Genomic DNA, 15458 nt, shown 5'->3' on the forward strand with positions numbered 1-15458 from the left:
TCTCTGAGATTCGATTCTGTACCAGTGCAGAGACGCCGAGCCTTTGGCATCAATATCAGCATAAGTATAGAAAAACAGATCAGTGGAGTAGAAAAGAGTTCAGAAATACTCCTATACATATATGTTTAATAGAATTTCCAAAAAAAAAAAGCACCAAGGCAATTTTAATGGGAAAGGGAAAGTCTTTTCAACAACCATGAGGGAAAAACTGAACGTGTGGGGTTGGAAGGTGATGAACTTGATCTCTATCTCACAGCACACACAAACATTAATTCAGGGTGAATCAATGATCTAAAATGTGAAACTAATCAAATCAAAGACCTAAATGTAAAACTAAAAGTATAATGCTTCCAGAAGTACATAGTAAGCTTTGTGACTTTGGGGCAGGCAAAAAAAAAAAAAAAAAAGAAAAAAAAAAGCCTCCATCCTGCTATACACAGGCAAAGGCATAGGAGTAAAGCCGTATCTGTGGTAGACACATTCGCCGACCATTGTCAAACTTTATCTGAGAAAAAAAATGTTTCTATAGTCAAATAAGTTAGGAACAATTCTGCTTATCATTTTCCTGTCTTGGATATTTACAATGCGCATTAGCAGGTTAGATGATGGGAGAAGTCTTAGGTTTTAGAAATCTGTTTAACCGTCTTTCATATAGCATTTCTACAAACATACTTAAATTTGTTGCTCAACGTTTTTAGAAATAGTATTTTCAGTTTATAAAAGAAAGAGCTCATTTGCTTTACCTGGAAGTTGATTGTAAGAAAGGAGGCTGCCTAATATACTGAAGAGCACAGTCTTTGACTGCGTTGAGGGACCCTGGTTCGAATCTTCCACTAACCTATTTACTGGCTTTGTGGCCTCAGTGAGTTACTTAACCTCTCTGTGCCTTTGTAAATTGAATATCTAATATGTTTTTACTTCTAAGCATTTTCTTTCTTTTTTATTTATTTTTTAAAATTTTATTAGAGTATAGTTGATTTACAATGTTGTATTAGTTTCAGGTGTACAGCATAGTGATTCAGTTATACATATACATGTATTCATTCTTTTTCAGATTATTTTCCCATATGGGTTATTACAGAATATCTAAGCATATTATTTCTAGTGCATGTAAAATATCTTGATGCAGAATAAGAGTAGCCATGCTTTTATAATCTGGGCTTATGTTTGCCCTCTCCGGAACTCTAGTTCCACCTCTGTTCAGCACCCCTGGTTTAGAGTAGCCAGGACCAGTGGCAAAGAGCAAGGGTTTTGGATTAAAATTCAGTTCAAATCCTGACTCTGCTATTTACTAGCTGTGTGGTGTTGGGTAGGTTACTCGACCTCTCTGGGCCTCAGTTTCTTTATTTGTGAAATAGAGCTACTGGAAGGATCAAAATAATAAAGTATATTTTACACTATTTATAGAGTATCTAGCAAAGGGCCTATAGCTCCGGGTAAGTGGCACAGTAAATAGCTGTTACAAGGGTTCTGGTTGTTATTTCCTGTCTCCACACTTTTCACTTCTGGCTTGACTATGATCTCTCCTTAACCCCATCACTAAGAGCATTCAATCCTGGTAGCTGACACTCCTGACAATGGGGTCTTCCAAATGGCACCCCGTCTCCCTTCCCAAACTGTTGCTTCCTCCCTGGGGCAACTGGTGCTTATAATTTACTTCTGGATCCCTGGCCCAGCTGCAGGGAAGGAAAACAGACAATGATTTCTCTTCCCACAGCCTCCCACGCATTAGTTTTCTCTGCATGTCTGACTTTTGACTTCTAACTCTCCTCGGGCTGTGATTACTCAGACAAAGTGAAGTGGACAGATGGAACAATTATTTGCAAAGCTCAGCCAATGGAAAACAAAACAAAAAGACAAGCAAAGAAAACCGTACACTCAGCCCTGCAGTTGAATAGAAAGAGTTTATTGGTTTAAATTATTCTTATTGTCTGCTGGCATCGATTGCATTTTCCAGGTAATTGCTCAGCACTCCCATTAGTTTGCCCACACAGAGAAACAATACCTTCTTAGCTACTGGCACTACAGGTAGCCTTCTGCAGCAGGAAGAGATGGGTTTGGGCAAATCTGGTCTATACAGAAAATTTTTGTTAGCTGACTCCAATTAGTTCATTGACTTGCATGATAAACACAAGAGGTGTTGTAGGAGTGGGGAAAAAAGAGTCTCTGGATATGTTAAGAAAAAACACTTTAAAATAAAGTATACTTTTACAGTCATGTATTTGAAAATTTTCTGAGAAAACCCTAATTAATGTTTTACAGGTATTGAGCCAAACAGCCTAGGTTCAATTCCTGGCTCTGCCATACTCTCCTGGTGCATGTGACTTAGTATAAATTACTTAGTTTCTGAGTCTCAGTTTTCTTGTCTCCCCCGTGGAGATAATGAGAGTGCTCACTCATACAGTGATGAGGACATCAAAGAGTAATGTATATAGAGGTTATCATACTATGGGAAGTAAGACAGAGAAAGACAAATATGATATGAGATCACTTACATGTGGAATCTAAAAAAATGATACAAATGAACTTATTTACAAACAGAAATAGACTTACAGACATAGAAAACAAACTTATGGTTACCAAAGGCAAAAGGACAGAGGGGAGGGATCACCTCACACAGTCAGGGAGGGATTAATGGGGAATTTGGGATTAACATATACACACTACTATATATAAAATAAACAAGGACCTACTGTATAGCACAGGGAACTGTACTCAGTATCTTGTAATGACCTATAATTCAAAAGAATCTGAAAAAGAATATATATATATTATATATATAAAATATATAATACACGTTATATATATATATAATATATATTATATATATATATAAAACAACTGAATCACTTTGCTGTACACTTGAAACATTGTAAACCAACTACACTTCAATTTTTTTTAAAAAAAGAACCTTGTGCCTGCCACATAGTAAATTCCCAATAAATGGTGCTTTATTATGTTATAATAAATGAATACTATTGCTGAATTATTAACAAATAGACATGTTTCTGGTTATAAAAGCTAAAGCTGGTAAGCCTCGAACTCCAGATGATGGCAGCTCAGGGCCTCATGTTCTGGGGCTTTTGAGCTCTCATTTTTCTGGTTCAATCCACAGACTTCTTCAATTTCAAAATCTGTGCTGTACATTTCTGTTCACTGAGAGGTACCTCTATACCTCTAAATATCCATACAGCTACATACAGGAGACTATCATGTAGCGTTTGGAGTCCATTACGCACAAATACAGTGAGAATCTGGTTCAATCACAACACAACAGGGAGTGTTAGGGTGCTGGGGAGGCTACAAGCCACAGTTAGATTTTTAAGGTGGAAATAGCCATCTGGGTAGGAGAGCAAGGAGCCTGCTTTGCCCTTTCCTGGATGCCAGCCTGCCTGAGTTCAGGGTGACATAATGTATAACCCAAGGTCATGCAAATTGTGCTTCAGATTTTCTGCTCTTCCAGAACAGAAATCAAAGGCAAACTTGGACAGCGCTGAGTCTAAAATTTTCTCGTCTGTGTAATGGGGTCAGCCAAAGAGGTCAACGACCTTTCCTGAACAGTAATACAAAATATTAATAATAACTACCACATATTGAGTACTTAATATATCAGGCACCATGCTGGATGTTTTACAGGAATTGTCTTATTCAATGGTCTTATTTAATTCCTACACCCGTCCTCCAAAAGGGAAATCATTATCAAGCTGTCAGTGTTCTCCAGAGAAATAGAATTGATAGGATATATAGAGATATAGATAAGAGGAGATTTATTATAGGAAGTGGCTCACATAGTTATGGAGGCCAAGAAGTCTCACAGTTTGCTGTTTGCAAGGGGGAAACCCAGGAAAGCTGGTGCTGTAATTCACTCAGAAGGTCTGAGAATCAAGGGGCCAAGTGGGCAAGTATCAGTATGAATCTGAAAGCCCAAGGACCAGGGGTGTTGACGCCTGAGGGTAGGAGAAGATGGAGGTCTCAGTTCAAGCAGAGAAAGTAATTTGGGCCTTCCTCTGCCTTTTCATTCTACACAGGCCCTCAGCAGACTAGATGATGCCTACCACATTGGGAAGGGTGATCTTCCTTACTCAGTCCACTGGTTCAAATGCTACTCTCTTCCAGGACCACCCTGACAGACACCCTAAGAAATAATGTTCACCAGCCAACCAGGCATTCCCCTTAGCCCAGTCAAGTTGACACATAAAATTAACCATCATGTAAACCTACTTTGCGGATGAGGAAACATGCACAGAGAGGTTAAGAGACTTGACCAGATCACACAACTAGTAGCTGATAGTCTTCTGATTCCTAAACCAGAAGGCCTAATGGACTGCTCTATTATCTTCTGCAAGAGTCCACTTCAATCTGGGAAAAAGCAGAAGCACCTGTTTTCCTGCAAAATACTCTGGTCTTGATGAGAGCCCCACACGACAGCTTGAAACCCAGACTTGAATCCCAGGTCTGTCCTAAATAACAGTGACAAAGATAATTGATACTGATTCAACAGAGATAATAATAGCCACTGTAATTTAGTAGACAAATACTATATGTCAGCTATGAATCTCTTGAAGCCCGTGAAAATTAACATAACAATCTCTCATAGAAACTGCAGCTCTTGTGTCTAACTCTGCATTTACCAGATGTGGGATTTTCAATAAGGCATTTAGTCTCTCTTTCTCTCTCCCCCCCTAATTTTCCTCACTTTAAAAATAAAATTTGCTGTGAAAAATAAAGATCATGTATGGTGAACATTTACCCAGTACTCAGAAGGTGGCAGCCCCCAATAAGTATTAGCATTACTTTTATCCTTTTGCTACAAGATGAAGAAACCAGGTCTCATAGAAAAGTGGATGAACGGTCCGAGGCCACAAGGCTGGCAGAGTCTGTACTCTGGGTCAGTTTCCCTCCAAAGCCTGACGGCTCTTTCTACCTAGACCAGTGACTCTCACACCTGGCCACACACCGCAAACAACTGGGTAACTTGTGTACAATCCAGAGTCTTTGCCCCCATCCTTGGACTTGGCTGCCACAGAGCCAGGTTGGCAGCCACTTGTCCAGCTCATGCATCACCTCATTCGCCAGGACCCTTCTCCTCCCTCGCACATGAGGGAACACTTCTGTTATCAGTGACTGCAGAGAACCCTCCTATCTTAGTCGGCTTGGGCTGCCATAACAAAATACCATAGACTGAGCAACTTAAGCAATAGAAATGTATACCTCATAGTTCTGGAGGCTAGAAGTCCAAGATCAAGATGCCATCATGGTTGGATTCTGGTGAGAGCCCTTTCCTGGCTGGTAGACGGCTGCCTTCTCACTGTGTCCTCACATGGTAGGGAGAGTGTGCAAGCTCTCTGCTATCTCTTCTTAAAAGGGCACTAATGCCATCACAATGGCATCACCTTTATGACCTTCTCTAAACTTAATTTCCTCCCAAAGGCCCCCATCTCCAAATACATCACACTGGGGGTTAGGGCTTCGACATATGACATTGGGTGGTGGTGGGGAGGTAAGGGACCATAATTCAGTCTATACCATCTTCCTGATTAGTTTAAGATGTTCTCCTTTTCTATTCTATTTCATCAGCAATAGTCTTTAAAAAAAATTAGAAGGTACTGGCTGAGCACTTATTTGCTGGGCACTGTACCCAAAGGACTATTTATTCATTCATTCATTCATTATTTATACTTGGTTTGCTTTCCAAAAAAAAAAAATGATGATGCCTTCTAGAAATTTAAGACTGTCACAGGAAACACTGACAAGGACACATCAATTGGCAGGCTACAGAAAACAGGGCCATTTTCCTGGTGGTTGTTTTCATTGCCCGAATTGTTATCATTACTCACACAATTGTTGGTACCTGCACCTGTAGTTCTAGCTTTCATTCCTCAGTCACTCTGCCTTCTCTGTCCTCGCAATTTTTGCTGCTGGGTACAGAGGCTGAGTCATCAGTTGGCTCTGGCCTTCAGGTGTCTTAGCAGAAGCAAAAGGCAGCATCTTTGTCTTAAGTGATGAGCTGAAAAATTCACATCTCCATATTCTTGCAATTAAAGAAATAATGGGGCTTCCCTGGTGGTGCAGTGGTTGAGAATCCGCCTGCCGATGCAGGGGACACAGCTTCGTGCCCCGGTCCGGGAAGATCCCACATGCCGCGGAGCGGCTGGGCCTGTGAGCCATGGCCGCTGAGCCTGCGCGTCCGGAACCTGTGCTCCGCAACGGGAGAGGCCACAACAGTGAGAGGCCCGCGTACCGCAAAAAAATTTTAAAAAAAGAAAAAAGAAAAAAAGAATGATGATGACAGCAACTAATTTTCACTAATTACTTACTGTGTGCTAAGCATGATTTCATTTAGTCCTCAAAGCAACCCTAAGAAATAGGTACCACTATCCCCATTCTGAAGAAGTGGAAACTGAGGTTTAGAGAAGCTGGGTATGTTGTTCAAGGTCATCCAAAGCCAATAAATTGGGAAGCCATACAGCCATGCACCTTCCCACCTTGCCCTCTGCTCAGATTGTTTTCATATTCAGAAATGTTCTCTCCTATTGTATTCCTCTAACACCTTGGCTTGGAAATAGGGTGTCTCATTGGCTAAGTTTTCCACATCATGGAGGTGGTGCAGATATACAGTGGGTAAGGAGGGTGTGTCAGCCAACATGAAAATCCCACCATGCCCAGTCTAGAGAAATAATAGACAGGTTCCCAGACCCAGGTCTCATTACTGACAGTATTAAGACTGATTTCAAGAGACAACCACTGAGATAGCTGGGCATTTACAAATCCAATTTAATAAACTCTTTCAGATTTTTCTTGTCACATGCTGGAACTGGATTCAGAACCTAAAAATCACTGTGAAGTTGGAAGAGCTGAATAAACAGGAGATCTAAAAGAAAGTCCAAAAGATGTGAAATGGAGCAGGACCCTATGGTCCTTCCCCCCCATGTCCTCAGCCTGCCTTTCGTCTGTGAAAAAAAATTAGCCAAAGAATAAGTCTAATCAGAGAAGTGAGAAAATGCAGAAACAGAGGAAAACAGTCAAAGGAGACCAGATAATAATAGTTTAGTTGTTAAACATAGTCAAGGACCTTTAGTTCCTCAAGGGCTATAGATAATATTCTGAGCCACATCCTGTGAGCTGTCTTGTAGATACTGAAACCCTCACCAAGTGGAAGAAGTTAACTACATGATGACCAGGCTGTAGCCATGACATAAGCTGCCACAATTCCAAGAATTGGCTTCAAAGAAATGGAAACAAACCGACCCTGGAACTGAAGATTAACTGGACTTAAAACAATCGAGATGACGCTGGACAGGACACCGATGACAGATTTCAAGAGGACCGTCAGAGCTGACTGTACTGTTTCTGCATGTAGCCCCCTCCCTCTGTCTATAAAAGCTCTTGCCCCCTGACTGTCGGGGGTGGGGGAAGTCAGCCTTTGGACAGGCGTCCACCCTCCCCGCCAGTTGCCGGCATCCAAAGTAAAACAAACTTTCCTTTCCACCAACCCGGCCTCTTTATTGCTTTTTGAGCGGTGAGAGGCCAGACCTGGGTTTGGTAACAGATGGAATTTGATTACATTTTATAAACATCATTTGTTAAGAGATGTTTTCAAAACCCCACTCCCTGTTCAATGTGTATTTACCAAGTAAAACACATAAAATGCACTCTAGCAAGCATTCACATTTACAGAAAAAAAGAAAAAAAAAAGGGATGGACTGTTTCTTTGGCATTTGTACCCAAACTTCTTTTACAAAAACAATTCTCATAAAGTATTAAATGCATATATTAAGATGAAGGAATTAAGACTGAAAAAATCCATCCCCAAGGGAGACGACCCTGCTTGTCACTAGCATATTCTCATCCACAGGACCGACTGCTTGTGTCCCCAGGACACTGACTGGTGACTGGTCCAGTAACTGCTTCAGATGTGGCATTTGGAAGCCACCTCAGCTGGTTTGAAGTTGAGGTCTGAAATATTCTATTCACCTTTATCAGTATCTATACACATCCTGGATATTCACTCTTTAGGATTAGAAATGGGACCGAATAATTAGTGGTTAAATACACAAGTTCTGAGATTAGCTAGGTGTGGATTTAAATCTGGGCTCTGTGATCTTAACTCCAGCACCTCACCTCTCTAAATCTTTGCCCTACATATAGAATGGTGATAATGATAATAGCCACATCCTAGGGTTATTGTGAGGATTATGTAAGGAAACGCATATATATCATGTGGCAAAGCAACTGGAGAGTGTAAACTAAAGAATGAATACTACTATTACTACCACCACTATCCCCATATTACTACTACCATTACTAGTACAACTGTTACTACTACCATTATTCCTCCTCCTCCAACTAACAGTACTTCTACTACCGCTATGACAACTATTCTATTACTACAACTATAGTATCTTAATAAATTATAAAAATGTCTTTACCATCCTCCCTTTCTCTTGTGTTCTTTTATTCCTTCTATTTATAATGGGGAATGAAATTGTTTTTCCTGCCAAATGAGTAGCTTGAGAATTGGAACATTAATTTATTTGAACAGCTGTGTGTCAATGTTGCCTTGAATTAAAGGTCCCAGTATGTTCTGCTGACACATTTCATGAAAAAATGAAGTACACATAAATTCACATTTCAGCTCACGTCCCACCTACTTCCAAAAGCCTTTGGGTCACATTGATGTCTCCCTTCTCTGAAACAGTCATCATCATATTCTCGAATTCTTTCCACATTGTGAGACTTATCTCCCCAATATGCTCCCTGTGGTTTAGCACCATAAACATAGTAGGCATTCCAAAAATACAGTAAGTCTCCTACATAAGAACTTCAAGTTGCGAACTTTCAAAGATGCCAAAATGCCTGTATGCCAGCTGTTATACTGTACTATTGTACTTTTCAAGGTACTGTGCTGTAAGATTAAAAATGTTTTCCTTATTTTGTGTGTTTGTTTTTTATGTATTATTTGTGTGAAAAGTATTATAAACATTACAGTACAGTACTATACAGCCAGTTGTGTTAGCTGGGTACCTAGGCTAAGTTTGTTGGACTTACGGACAAATTGGACTTACAAACGCACTCTCGGAACGGAACTCATTTGTATGTAGAGGATTTGCTGTACTGATATATGAAGATGATATTGAATAAACCAAGACTGAATTAAAGGTATTTAAGTTCATGTAGCTCAGAGTCCAGAGTTAGGTCAAGTACAGCTGGATCCAGGGGCTCAAAGGATACTACCAGAGTCCAGTCTCTCTGAATCTCTCAGATCTGCATCCATCTCTGCTGTTTCCTTGGAGGCTCATCCCTTGTGCTAGGAGCACCATGCTCACAACCTCAAAGTAGCAAGTCCAGAGGTATATAGCCTGCCTTTCTCCAGTCACTCCTACATACATGCCAGGAGATGGGCTCTGCATTGGACTGGCTTCAGTCATGTGTCAACCCTGGAGCTGCAGGTGTGTAGTCAGCCTTATCTAACCACCTGAGCCAAGTGAAGAGGAGAAAAGTTTTCCCCACAAAAAATTTTAGAATAAGGAGAATGAGCTTTGGATGGGGAAAAGCCTTTATAAAGATCTCACTTGTCTTTGTATCTACCCAGCCCTAAATACAGTAAAAAAGCCATAATGGATATTCAGTGTAAGTTTTGAGATTAATGGATTTTTACGCATTAGGCTTCCAACCTAAATCCTAATCTGTTTTTCCTTCTGCCTCATGGATACTTTGTGGCCAGACCCTAAAATGTGGAAATGGTTCACTCAAGATCAACATCCTTCCAAAGTTTAGATTAATTCAGGGGTGGCAGGTCCACAAAGGACTGGTGTCACCCTCTCTCCTTAGAACACTGCCCCCTTTCCCCGTGCCCTAGGAAGAAGTAATCCTCTGTCCCCTGAGCTTCAGCATTACTTAACCCACATATCTGCTATGTCACTTGCCATATGGTCTCTTTGTTCTTAACGTATATTAGTCAAGACTCTGTTTAAATGATAGCAATCCTCCAAAAAAAGGCCTCAGAAAGGAAAATAAAGGATTATCAGCTCACAAAACCGAATAGTTTATGGATAGTTAGTTCTCTTTCAGACATGGTTTGATTCAAGGTTCATATGATGTCAGCAGGATGGAATTTTACTTTGTTTCTTGACCTCATCTTTAATATTTACTCCCTTGTGAGTCTCACTGCTCACAAGATGGCTGCCACAGCTCCAGCCTTTGTTTCTTGTTTACTTCTCATGGAAAGAGAAAGAGTTTCTTTCTTAAGATTCCCATGATAATGTCATTGCTTCTCATGGGCGTTAAAGGGGGCTTATGCCTATTACTGAGTCAATCAGTGCCTGAAGCAAACTGATTGGTTTAGATCTAGGTCACATACTCCGTGCCTTGGCTAGGTGTAGAGTAAAAACCAAGTCTAAAGATGGGGGAGAGATCATCCTCAAAGGAATATTCAATTTGGGATCAGAAGGAAACTGTTTACAGGGGCCATGTTGCACCTGGCTGTTCCTTTAGATTATGTATTTATTCATTCTCTTGGCCATAATGCCTGGTGTAGTGAATGACACATACTGATGGGGTGATTAACAAGTAATTACTAGAGGGGGGGAGGAAGAAAAGGCTGGATAAACTATTGAATAGACATTTCTAACATTTTCACAGTGCTTCAGACAACGCTGTCTTCCTTGGGAATGCATATTTGAAATGGGACTTGAAATTTGGGAATACAAAGTTACACATCAGTTTGGTTAGCTCTGGCCTGTGCCAACTATAAGTTTTCCACAAGCATTAGCTGTTTACTCCCTTATTTGAACTGTTTCCTGGTCATAGCACTAGGGACAAAAATAATTCATGTCTTAATGAGGCTGAATTCTTACCTTTTGTTCCCTGGAATTTCAAATTGGGCCCTGGAGTCCAATGGACTCCATATGATGGAAGAACTATTACCCATTTTGGAAAGGTTTTTGAATTGCCACTTACAGAATCGATCAGAAAAATGATTTAGCAGAGTCTGCCTTGATGAAGTAGTTTACCTCACCTTTTGAGCAACTCTACACTTTTGGCCCAGTGAAGATTCAATGATAATAAGGATTTCTCTGCACAGAGGTTAATTACATTATGAAAACAGAAACTATACCAGCTTCAGTGTTGCTTCCTCTAAGCAGATTTCACTGATACAGGATGGGGGCTCGTTCTTCCCTCAAAGCATGAACATGGGAATTGGAAATTACAAATTCAGAATCATTGATTTTCTTGTGCCCCTGTCAAAGCCACTTAACTCTCTTGGCCTTTCCCCACACTGCTCATCTCTTCCATTAGCTACAAAGGAAAGATGGGTTTAGGATCCTCTGATGAGGATTAATAAATCAATACCTGTAAATTCCTTCAAAGACTGAATTCTCATGAGCTCATCTTTTCTTCCCCTAAATAGAAAATGGCCTGTGTCCAGTATACCGCATACCTTCCAGTATATAGATAATTTTAAATTAACTCGAATGAATTCTATCTACCTCACCAAGTTGAAAGCTAGGAGAAGGCACAATATTGAAGATTCAACAAAGATGTGTTTCAGAATTGAATGTTACTGGTAGGTAAAATATTCTATATGTATGATAAAAACTCAACTATAGAAACTCAGCCATGGGAACATCTAACTTTCATCAATTTTTATTTTAGGGTAACTATCAAATTATTATTAGTCACTAGATGGGTTGGTGGTAAGGCCCTAAGTAAAGGGAATGACCTATTTACATGGCCACAAAAGAAACAGGTGGGAAGTGGAGAGAGGGGAATGGGGCAGAAAAAGACCCAAAGAAGGTTTTTGGCTGTTAGTTTATTTTTTAGCTTAACTCCATTAGATGCAGGATATCATTCTGTGCTAAGATATTGTCTGCCAATATAGTTTTTGGAAAGACTCAAACTTCATAATCAATGTGAAGGGGCAGAAGCTTGGCCCAAACAACTGGAACTAATTTTCAAGAGACACAAAGTTTATTTCTGGCTCAATGTGAAGAACTTAGGAAAAGTAATGAGTACCATGAGACATCTACTGAAACAGAAGTTTCAAGATGAATAGGAAATAAGTATTTTTTAAAGTGTCAGGTTCTGAAAATTGCTATAAACAAATTTGGATCTATAGAAAAACAGAGACTGTATACTGAATACAGTATACAGAATAATTTCATAATTTAAAATATATCATAGTACCCTAATTTTAAGAGTAGTAAATGATCAATAAACAAATTTTAGAAAATTCTCAGCATTTAAAAAAATATTATCTAGTCTCATTTAGAAATAGTTACTTTAAGGATTTTAACATTTTTCCTTCCATTCTTACTGGCATTTCTTTCTTACTTTTTTAAGAACTTTTTTTTTAAGTCTAAAAATAACTTATATTTGTTAGGAAAAATTTGGAAATTAGAGAAATATAAAATGGTTTTTAAAATATTTGTCAATCTGTCAGCAAGCAGTTTGTCTCAAAAATTACAAAACTAGATTGAAGCCAGCTCCTGCATGGTTCTGATTATGTCTCATGTAGATAATAGTGGCCCCTCATAAGCCTTGCTAACTCCAGTGTTCTCCCACCACCATCCATTTTACAATCTGTAAGCCAAAGCAAGGATCTAAGGATCTAAAATCCTTAGCTTGGATTCAACAACCCAGCCCCAATCTTCTAGCAATATCCAATGCTATTTTTGTCTCCTATGTGCTGGCCAAACGTGCCTAACCATAATTCCATATTGTAGACATGGACTGGGCTGTTCTACTCCACACTTTGCTCACTCCAGTACTAATGCCTAGAAATCCATCTCCTGGACATGTTCATAACTTACTTGTCCTCATGGGTTCACTTCAGATAGATAGATAGATAGATAGATAGATAGATAGATAGATAGATGATAGATACATAGATATTTGTATATCACAGCAAGCAATAACCATTGTTAAGGAGATACAGTATTTGTTTCCAGTTTTTTACTATATATTTTTACATAGCTTTTGCATACAACTCTGCTGCGGATTTTTGCACTTAAAATTATAACCATAACATATATACACTACCAAATGTAAAATAGATAGCTAGTGGGAAGCAGCCGCATAGCACAGGGAGATCAGCTCGGTGCTTTGTGTCCACCTAGAGGGGTGGAATAGGGAGGGTGGGAGGGAGACGCAAGAGGGAGGAGATATGGGGATATATATATAACTGATTCACTTTGTTATAAAGCAGAAACTAACACAACATTGTAAAGCAATTATACTCCAATAAAGATGTTAAAAAAATTATAACCATACAACCTAACAACTCCACTCCTGGGCATTTATCCTAGAGAAATGAAAACTTATATTCATAAAAAAAAAAAAAAAACCACAATGAGGTATCACCTCACACCAGTTAGAATGGGTATCATCAGAGAATCTACAAACAACAAATGCTGGAGAGGGTGTGGAGAAAAGGGAACCCTCTTGCACTGTTGGTAGGAATGTAAATTGATACAGCCGCTATGGAGAGCAGTATGGAGGTCCCTTAAAACACTAAACATAGAGCTACCATATGATCCAGAAATCCCACTTCTGAGCATATATCCAGAAAAGACGGAAGCTCTAATTTGAAAAGATACACACACCCTGTTCATTGCAGCAGTATTTACAATAGCCAAGACATAGAAGCAACCTGAATGTCCATCGACAGATGAATGGATAAAGGAGATGTGGCATATATATACAATGGAATATTACTCAGCCATAAAAAGAATGAAATTATGCCATTTTCAGCAACGAGGACAGACCTAGAGATTATCACACTAAGTGAAGTAAGCCAGTCAGAGAAAGACAAATACCATATGATATCACTTATATGTGGAATCTTTTAAAAAATGATACAAATGAACTTATATACAAATCAGAAATAGACCCACAGACATAGAAAACAAACTTATGGTTACCAAAGGGGAAAGTGGTAGGGGGATGGGGGGGAATTAGGAGTTTGGGATTGACATATACACACTACATAAAGGAGATAACCAACAAGACCTACTGCATAGCCCAGAGAACTATACTCAATATTTTGTAATAACCTATATATAAATATGTGTGTGTGTGTGTGTGTGTATGTGTGTGTATAACTGAATCACTTTGCTGTACCCCTGAAACTAACACAACATTGTAAATCAATTATATCTCAATTTAAAAAACCTGTACAAAAATGTTCATAGCAGCTTTATTTGTAATAGCCCAAAGCTGGTTACAACCCCAATGTTCTTCAACGGCTCGACGGGTAAACAAACTGGTATATTCCCATCACAGGATGCTACTCAGCACTAAAAAGGAAGAACTATTTATATGTGCAAAACTTGGATGAATCACAAGAAAATTATACTGAGTAATAAAAGCCGATCTTAAAAGACTACATATTGTATGCATTTATAGAACATTCTTGAAATGATAAAATTATATAGAGATGGAAAACACATCTGTGATTGCCAGAAGTGGGACAAAGAGGTGCCTGTACCTGCAAAAGGGTGGCACGAGGGGTTTCTGTGATGGGACTGCTATCAACCTTGATGGGGGTGGTGGTTACATGAATACACACATGTTATAAGACTGCATAGCACTAAACACACACATACACACATGCATGTAAAACTGGTAAAACCTGAGTAAGGTCAGTGGATTGTATCAATAGCAATTTCTTGGTTGTGATATTGGACTGCAGTTGTGCAGGATATTGCCCTTGGGGGAACTGAGTGAAGGATGCGCAGGACCTTGCTGTATTATTTCTTACAACTGCATATGAGCCTACACTTATCTTAAAATGGAGAATTAAGACAAAACAAAAACAAAACAAGTATTTTACCATGTAAATATAATTTTAGACAGGAAAACTCTCTGTAAACATAATTTTAATGCCTATATAATATCCTATTATAGAAACATTATTTGTCTACCCATTTCTCTAATATGAGATATTTAACACAGAGCTGTGTGAACATTAACATGTCACAAATAATACTGTAAAGAAGATCTTTGTGCGTAAAACTACCCCATTTCAGAGTATTTCCTTAGAAAAATATTTCATAAAGTGACTGCTGTAGGATATTCACAGCTGTAATACAAAAATAATGTTCTATGGTTAAATATATTTGGGAAGCAGCTTTGTTCATTCCAGGAATTCTCATAGTCTTTAATAGACAAAAGTATGTTGCAAATCACCCAGAGGCAATAATATAATCAATGTTTCCAAAAAAAACGTATTTTCTCTGGAAAAACTCATGACAGATTAAAGATGACTACCAGCTCTTTGACTCTGCACACACACACCCCTCCTCCCCCCACTGCCTGAATCTGGGTGGGCTCTATGACTGCCTCGATCAGTAGAATTCAGTGGAAATGCTGTACCAATTTCTGGGCACACACTTTAAGAAACTGGCAGATTCCACTTTCTTTCTCTTGGAACACTCCATTTGGGAGAACCCAGCAGC

Source organism: Kogia breviceps, chromosome 4, assembly GCF_026419965.1.
Source record: "Kogia breviceps isolate mKogBre1 chromosome 4, mKogBre1 haplotype 1, whole genome shotgun sequence".
NCBI lineage: Eukaryota > Metazoa > Chordata > Mammalia > Artiodactyla > Physeteridae > Kogia > Kogia breviceps.